This window comes from Panicum virgatum, chromosome 4N (genome assembly GCF_016808335.1).
Source record: "Panicum virgatum strain AP13 chromosome 4N, P.virgatum_v5, whole genome shotgun sequence".
NCBI classification, from domain to species: Eukaryota; Viridiplantae; Streptophyta; class Magnoliopsida; order Poales; family Poaceae; genus Panicum; species Panicum virgatum.
The window spans coordinates 13,737,443-13,746,710 of NC_053148.1; the positions used below are offsets into that span (position 1 = coordinate 13,737,443).

Consider the following 9,268-nt stretch of genomic DNA (forward strand, 5'->3'; position numbering starts at 1 on the left):
ACTCCATGTTGATAGCAATCATTAACTACTCCTATGGTTGATGCTTGACGTTGAGATGAGTTACTTACTATTAATTTATATGATGACTAGTAATACCATAACTAGTTTTATAGTATCGTCATGTTACAACTTGTCTTGTAAAGTGTGTGTGCAAATGTGTGAGTAATTGTTTTGCATCTCCACCCTATGTAATGTTTGTGTGGCCTTATTTACCTCTTTGAATTGATTCCTTTATGACCTTGAATCATGTTAGCTTTTACCTCTCATAAATCATTGCATCTCATAAACATATGCATTCATGACATCTTTTCTAATTCATCATAAGCATATGCATTGGCATCCTTTCTAATTCATGCATTTTCTACTTTCTTAGATGATGACGTTTCGGAGTGTCGCGGTTGCGGAGTACCAAGGCAGGCACCTATGTATCTCAAACCTTACTTTTGAATCTTAATTTGCTATTCTAAATTATTGCTTGTGCATGGGCTTAACCCTATCTAGTCATGTGATTTGTGTAGAACCCACTTGTCATGTTTTCCCTTTTAGCTCTAGAACAACTTATACTAGGTAAAGTATGTATGCTTAGACTTCTCGAATTAATTTGCTTAGCCATGCTTAGCTTACGGTAGAAGTCGAGAGATGGCAAGGTCACCATCACTCGCGAGCTATAGGGTGTTTGCTTAAATATACTTGAGTAGATGAGAAAGATTAAAACATGAACAAGGTATGAATGATGGATCGAGACTTGAGCAAGTGTGGTAGGGCCATGTTGGAAGTGGAATCCAAATGGTTTAGACTTGCTTGAGTTGGTTAAGGACCGTCTCTTTGGATGCTGGTTTCTTGAGCACTTTTCCATACAAACCACATGCTTTATAATGGGATGGTAAGCTCAGTACCATACGCGCACCCTTCACTGAGCGGATTCGGCGCGGTTTGTGATGGGGTGTAGTCGGCGGTTCCGTTGCACCTGTCCATCCCGGCCGTTCGTCTCAGCATTGGGGATGGGTATGCGAACAGTTGACACGTGAATCATTGCTTACGGACCGACGGGTAGTATGGCCTATGGTCTCGTTTCGTGTGGGAAAAGTTGTACACCTCTGCAGGGTATTAATCTATTGCAATAGCTGCGCTCTTGGTCATGGAGCACGCTCTCTGAGGTTCGCTCCAATGTAGAGTCTCGTGATGGAGTTCATGGAAGACTGAGCTCATGAATATATGATCACTTTACTTATGCAATTGTATTGGTGCTTGATATAAAAATATTAGATGCCATGTCTTTTGCTTATTCACTTGACAACTATGCTCACATTTTTATATATCAATATTAAAACTTGACTAGCCTTCTGCATCCACCAAATATATAGTATTGTGGATAAGTCCTGCAAGTACGAAATGTACTTACGGTGCTGCCGTTAAGTTGTTTTGCAGGTTCTCTCCTAAGGAGCGACCGCCACATTCATCCCGCCAGAGCCGGCAAAGTGGATGGACGGTGGAACTCGCTCAAAGCTTATGCAAGTGGTGTCTTATGGGCAAGGACATCATTATTATTGCTACCTAATACTCTCTAAATAACCGTTGCGTTCAGGCTCTGAATCTTAAGAGAAACATGGTAGGTTATCCACCTAGACCTAGGATACATCTTAGTTGTAAAGAAACTATTTAATTGCTAAAAACCCTCATGTATAGTTGCTTATGTTTAGTTAAAGTCATGAGCTTTATAAGATAAATAAGACTTGTAATCAAAAGTTTAAAATCTTGCTCTCATATGTATCCTTGTGATGGTTGCTATGACGTGAACCAACGGTATGCAAGTTGATCCTGGGCGTTGCTCAAGGCGCATACCGGGGACTACCGGGGTTATCTCGCTTAAGTTGGGTTGATCAATGGACGATGACCCGGTTTAGTCGAGATAATTTGGGCGGTTCCTCACATTTTATATTTGGCAAATTATCCAGAGGAGCCTCAGTTTAAGCTTTGCTCGAGGACGAGCAAAAGTTTAAGCTTGGGGGGGGGGTGTTGACGGCCATAATTCCACATTCTAAGCCATCAACTTCTTGGAAATAATATGAGCTTTGCACTATGTTCCATTCATATTTTATTTAATTCTAACGAGTCCCACGAGTTTTGGATGAGTTATGATTGCAGGAGCAGGTGTACCAAAATTGAGCAGAATTGGGCAAAATCCCAGGCCGACCGGCCTCTCCTAGGCCGGCCGGCCTGGTACTTCCACAAACACGGTCCCGGCTTCTAACCAGTGGCAATGTGACACAATTAAGGGGCTCTAAGTCAGGGGGTTAGGCCTTGGTCCAACTGGAAACACCGAAAGGCCTCAACATCCATCCAAAGATTCACAAGGCAGCCCAAGATCACAAGTGTTTCAAGAACCCACTTCCCTGGAGACTACACAAGAGCAGAGCAGGGCCTCGACCAAGTCAGAGGCCGAGATGGGCCAGAGGGAGGCCGACCGACCTCCCCCAGGCCGGCCGGCCTAGCAACTGCAAAACCGACGCAAGACCAACTGCCAACCGCCTCCAGGAAGTAATCAGAGCCACTGTCTGAAGGTCGGTGGCCACGTGGCAGGATCCCCAGGCCGGCTGTCCGAGCGGCCGGCCCCACTCTGCAGTGTCTCAAGCCCCGGCTTCGCGTGGAAGTTAAGCGCAACGAGATTACCTACTTGCAACCGACGCTACCTGCAGTAACCGCCAGTACCGACCTTGGAAGGGCTATAAAAGGAGGCACCATCTATCACTCAACACACACACCATTGGAGCTCTTCTCTTCCACTTGTACTTTCTAGAGTAGGTTAGTAACTTGGGAGTTAGAGTCGAGTCGAGCTTGCTCGGGACTCTGGAGTCGTCGAAAGTTTGGTATAGCTCTTGTATCTTTCTTTTGACTTTATTAATATAAGTTATCTTTTTTACTTTTCTGAGTTCAGCTTTACTTTCCGTAGTCTTTTATTTACTCAAGTCTGAGGTTCAGCTTGACAAGGAAATTTTCCTTTAGCTTAGGCTAAGTTATCTTTCTTAGTGATCGGGAACTTATCTTACGGGTTTTCTCGCCCGGACTAGAGTATCTCAAGTTAGTGCTCTAGGTTGAGGGGGATTTCTCTCGAAGGCCTCGAGAGAAATCCTAACACCGAGTGCAGACGTGGTGTTTGACCTTAGTGTTAGCTAGAAAGTGTGTTCCACCCCACGAAACCGTTGTGGTAGTCGGTAGGTGGTGACAGCCCTATCCATCCTTTGTAGTCCACCATGTTCGGATGTTTTCATAGCAGTAGTGCAGGTTGCCATTGGACTCCCCTCTCATCTTTTTTGAAGTCCTTCGTCTTCCAGCCGCTGAAGTAAGCTCTATTTTCCCGAGAACTAGTTAGGTGGTTAGTCTGATCTGGAAAGGCTAGCTCGATAGTTCAGAAGTGTATCAGGTGTCTTATCTCGCTCGTTGTCCTCCCAGCTCTACCTCTCTAAAGTTTAGAATCTCCGTGTGTCACTTGGTCATTGCCTGGCCATTTATCTCACTTACCCATCTGGCTTACCCCCATCTAGTCAGTCGGTCTATCAAGCTAGTATGGTTATCATTCGATTTACGATACTCTTTACCATAGTGCTTCCCTGAGGAAAAATACGATACCCTGGAATACTCCAAGGTGAAGTGCTACAACGGTGATTCTGTGCGCTTGCAGAATATCTATTCTAATCGGGCATAAGAACCGCCAACAAGCATTTCTGGCGCCATTGCCGGGGAAGCAATTGGCTAAAGATATCGCAGATAGTTTGATAAACTATTCTAGTTTGTCGCCGCTAACCCTAGCGGGCTTACCATTGCTCTCTCCATCTTTTTGATCGATGCAGAGCAGTACATGACCGGTTTCGACCTACCAAGTAACTTCCACCCAAATCCAGAAAGAATTGGGAGAATTGTGAGACGCCGCGTCGTCCCACCTCAGAAAAAGCTCACTTGGCCTATCATTTCACCTTCCACTTCAGCATCTCCATCCATGGCTCAGAAGACTCTCTGTCAGTTTTCTGCCCCGTCCAGCAGCCACATCCCTTCTGGACTGAACGTCAACCAAGCCGACAATGACGGCTTTGAGCTGAAGACTGGACTCGTGAACATGGTCCAACCAAGTCCGTTCTGCGGAAAGACATCCGAGGATGCCAATGCCCATCTCCAGAACTTTCTGGATGTGAGTAACACCATTAACCCTAGAGGAACTACTCTGGATGACGTCCGTCTTCGCCTGTTCCCGTTCTCACTACTCGGGAAGGCCAAGACGTGGTTGTACTCCAACAAGGAAGCTTTCACGACATGGGAATCTTGTTCAAATGTATTCCTAGCCAAGTACTTTCCAGTGGGCAAGACCAATGCCCTCCGGAACAGGATTACCGGAATCCAGCAATTGCCGGAAGAGACCATCTTGGAAGTCTGGGAGCGTCTCCATGAGTACATACTAGCATGCCCACATCACGGCATCGAAGAGTGGCTGATCATTCAGAACTTCTTCCCTGGCCTGAATCAGCAAGCCCAGGACCACGTTGACGCAACTGCAGGTGGTTCCTTCCTTTCTCTCGATGTTGCAGGAGCAAAGGCGCTGATTGACAAGATAGCTTTCAACCAAAGTTGGAAAGGAGAAAGGTAGCCAGCCCATCCCAGGGGCGTGCATCAGATCGACACGGTCGACATGTTAGCTGCTAAGTTGGAACTTCTGATGAAGAAGCTGGAATCTCCGCATCAGGAGGTTAATCAAGTTTCGGAGTCTCGTATGACATGTGAAACATGTGGCGAGACTGGGCACTCGGGCACCTCGTGCCCCTTAACTCAAGAGGACGCAAACTTCATTGGGAGCAACAACAATCCCAACTCAGGATTTCGTCCTCGGCAGGGTTGGAACTCCAAGCCCAACCTCCCCTTCGGTCAACAACAAGGTACGAATTTCAATAACAGTTTTCAGCCCACGCTAAAAGACCTAGTGTACGGACAGAAACAAATAAATGATAACATTAGTAGGAAATTCTTTGCTAATGATAAGATTCTACAATCTATGGCTGCACAACTAGAGGGATTCAATTCTGTTATTAAAAATCAACTGAGCTTTAACAAAATAATAGAAACCCAAGTAGCTCAGCTTGCATCTTCATGTCCTAACACTAATACGGGGAAACTGCCCGGGCAACCGGAAGTGCCCTCGAAAGAAAATGTTAGTGCGGTGACCACGCGTGGTGGTAAGACCACGCAAGAGCCACCTTTCCCAAAGGATGCAGGAAAACAGTGGAAGACCGTAACCGCTAGCGGTACCGAAGTTGAAGACGAAGAGCAGGAAGAGGCCATCGACTCCAACACACCTGCTACCCAGGAAGACCCTGTGGAACCCCAGAGAACTTCACGGGACTATCACGACACAACTGCCTTACCGTTTCCGGAGTGGATAAGGAAGCTAGTGGCCGACGGACAATTTCGCAAGTTCATCGAGGTAATCAAGAAGTTATATGTCCGTATACCACTTCTTGACGCTATGCAGGTACCCACGTATGCCAAGTATATCAAATATATTCTTGGAAACAAGCGGACTCTGCCCACTACTAAGGTCGTGCAGTTAACGGAAGAGTGTAGCGCTGCTATACTCGATCCTCTCCTGGTGAAGAAGAAATACCCAGGCTGCCCCACCATCACTTGCTCGATCGGGGCTCAACATTTCTCCAATGCCCTCTGTGACTTGGGAGCAAGCGTCAATGTCATGCCCAAGGTAGTTTATGACAAACTTAACCATCATGCACTTGCCCCTATTGCCATGTGTTTGCAGCTAGCGGATCAAACGGTCCTATACCCTATGGGAATAGTAGAGAATATCCCGGTGAAAATCCGGAATTTCTTTATTCCCATCGACTTCGTCGTACTCGACATGGAAGTCGATGCCAAGACGCCGCTCATCCTGGGCAGGCCGTTCTTGAGCATAGCAAACGCCCACATTGATGTTGGAGCCGGAGAGATCTAGCTCAACATCAATGGCCAGCAGGAGAAGTTCGCCTTCAAATCGAAGGTCGAACAATGCAATCAAGTCAAAGAGATCCGAAGGAAGAAGAAACCCGAGAAAGAGACAAAAAAACCCTCGCTTCCAAATATTGAAGCCCTCATCGCATTTGTGGAGAATCTGCGGATTCAGGAGGAGCTACGACTTCAAGAGGAAGCGAAGCAAATCAAGCTTCACAATCAGAGGAATGCCAAATGTCGAATCCAGCGTAAGAAATTTCTGGACTCTCAGGAAGTAAAGGTCGAAGCACAACCCACACCCAAAAAGGTGTGGCGAAAGAAGGTGTCATCGCCCAAGACTCCATCAGGCGATGACAATCGAACTGAAGGAATGGAGAGTCCGGCTCCGGACTCAAAACCCGAGCCCTCGCCATGAGGTACGTGGCACATATCCATCACTTGAATTGCATATAGGATAGTTTTAATTTCTCTTTGCATAATTTTCTTTCCAACTTGCATAATCATGTTTTGAATTTCAACCAACCCATGTTTAAAATTTGAAAGTTTTGCATCAGAGAACTTCACAAAAAAATTTCAAAATTTTTTGGCCGAGCTCTAGGCCGGCCAGCCCCACCTAGGCCAGCCGGCCCCACCTCTTTCATGTCTGCCAGAAACCAGAAAAGTGTGGTGACTTTGATTAAGGGTGAAGCAAAGAGAAAAGGGGGGAGCATGGGAATGTGCAGAGGCACGCCGAGCGGCCTCAATAGGCCGGCCGGCCTCTGCCATCCGCTCGTGTCCCATCACCACCGACGGGGATCACCATACCTGCATGCCTACGAACTAGAGCATTGACGTTGTGCAATGGGCGCCGCTTAGGGAGCCGACCGGCCTGGCCCAGGCCGGCCGACCTGGCCTCTGCGCGCGGCTATAAAAGTCAGCGAGCCCGACGTCCCTCCGTGCACCAGAAGCTCAGGTACTCGTGATCCAGCCCGAGCTCCTTAGTCCCTTCTCTCTTCCTTGAGTTTCTTGCCTAATTGAGCTCTTTTGAGTTGATTAGGAGAAGAACTCAAGTGCTAGCTCGCTTAAAAACAAAATTTGAGTAGTAATTAGTGAAGTTCATAAACCAGAAAACACAAAAATATTTCCCTTCTTAATAAATTCTTGGCTCGCTGAACGTTGAACGTTTGTGATGGTTTAACGCCCCGCAAGAATGACTAACGACTAACGCTAACCCTCCTCTTAACTTCTTGTTTCCTTCGGGTATCGCTCGTGCTAACCTTTTGCAGGCATCACGATAACTCGAGCAAAGGAGAAGGTCAAGAAGGCGTTCTCAAGAAGGTCGAGAAGCTTGCGGAGTTCCTCTTCTTCTCGGGATAACATGTCGGTCGACTCCGGTCACCACTCGTATGCATCCCGGGAAGAAGAAGAAGAAATTCCAGCAGTCCCAAGAAGCCGCTTCCGCATCAGGATCTTGACGATGGTCGAGCATATCGTCTACAAGAACGACTACGAGCGGCAAGCACTCGAGCTACTGAAGAGGCAAACCTATGCACATGCCAAGAGGTTTGAAACCCACTTCCTCATCATGATGGGGCTTCTGCAAGACATGAACCAAGCCTTCACCGCCGTCGGATGGGAGAACTTCGCCGACATTGTCGAGCCAAGTTTGCATCTCTTGACCATGGAGTTTCTTATGTCTCTTACCGTTGAAGAAACCAGCACTGAAACTAAAGTTTACTTTCGGTTCTTTAACGAACAATTTGAAATGACTCTCCAACAATTTAGTGTTGCTTTGGGCTTTAATAAAATATGCATCTTAGACCCCCAACACACTTGTTGAGCATTATCAATATGACCGTAGCTCTTGGTGGAGTGAAATTTCTAATGAACCCGTGGGTAGTCAGAACAGCATAGTTTCAATTCATAATCCTACTCTGAGGTTTCTCGCCAAGTGGCTCGCCATGGTTGTGCATTCCCGCACAGACCTTCGCCTCTGCAGCTTGCCTGAGCTGCAGTGTCTGTACGCTATGGCGAACAAGATTCGCTTCTCGCCCGTCCGGAGCATGCTTGCCGATTGGTAGAAGATGATTATGACCAAAGGCCCATCGACATAACCCCACTGGTCACCCGTGTGGCAAGGTATGTCAAAGCGATGGATGGCGCCGAAGTCACCTTCTTGCTGAGATGGAGGCGTACCGATACGAGATCAGTCTTAAGTATTTTGTGCAAGGACACATGATGCGGGAAGGGCCAGGAAATTCTATCTTCATGTGTTACCCCGGGTACGATAGGGAGATCGAGCTTCCATGCCCGAGACTCTCTCTCTACTCGGTGAAAATTCTAACGTTGCAGATGGAAAAGAGAGAACCCGCATGACGGAGTGTTGTAGGTCCACAGACGAGGAGCAGGACACGGTGCGGACAAGCCGGAGCAAGTCCATCACATGCCTCAGCACAGCCGGGGCAGTCCGCGCAGAACATGAGCTTCGAGGAGTCGTACGGTCATTAAAACTATGATCCATACCAGGCCGGCAATAGCGGATTCGCCGGTGGACAAGGACCGTACTACCCCGCAGGTATGTATTCGTCTTATGGTCCACAGATGGGTCCCTCATCATCAGCTCGCTTCAACTATGAGGACCCGATTCTTCGGAGCATCGCGGACCTGTCAAACCGCATCAGCACCCTTGGTACACAGTAGTGGGAGATGCAGAACACGATGGCACACAACACCCAGCTCACTCAGGAGAGCTGGGGGTTGACCTCTGCTTTGCAGTACGATGTCTCGAACGTCTTCATCCACCTTGGACTGGACTATCAGCAGTCCCAGCCGCACTAGCTGTACCAGCAGCACCAGCCGTACCAGCAGGAGAACAACGACGAGGAGGAGGAGGAGAACAACAACAACAACGATGAGGAGGAGGACCCCAACGAGGGAGATCAGGACTCCGATGAGGAGGACTGAGCTTCATCGAATCTGGGGGGGAGTCACACCGCCAGGTAAGTCATCGCACCCATTCTTTCCATTCAGTAGCCATGCCAAAAAAACAAAAATAATAGTAGTAGTAATAAATAAATAATCTCTTAACAAAAATCCCAAAAATATTTACATGCTTTGAATAAAATATATGAGTGGAAATTCGTGTAAGCTTTCACTTTGGAAATGATGAATAGTTGCTCTGTTTAGACTCTGTATGTGCCTCGTTTACAATTTTTTACTCTCCTAGTACCTGAACTAGTTGGCACATAGTAGTTCCACTGAAAATCTGGTTGAGTGGAGGCATGAGTTTAATTTCTGAAAGTCT

The 9,268-nt window shown here is 47.2% G+C and overlaps 1 non-coding gene across 1 annotated transcript; it reads right to left on the minus strand.

Moving 5' to 3' along the window:
* Nucleotides 1-4,363: 4,363 nt before the first annotated feature.
* On the minus strand, nt 4,364-4,470 carry LOC120671690. The gene has a single exon (XR_005673788.1). It is a non-coding gene; the product is annotated as a small nucleolar RNA R71 (small nucleolar RNA).
* Nucleotides 4,471-9,268: the final 4,798 nt, after the last annotated feature.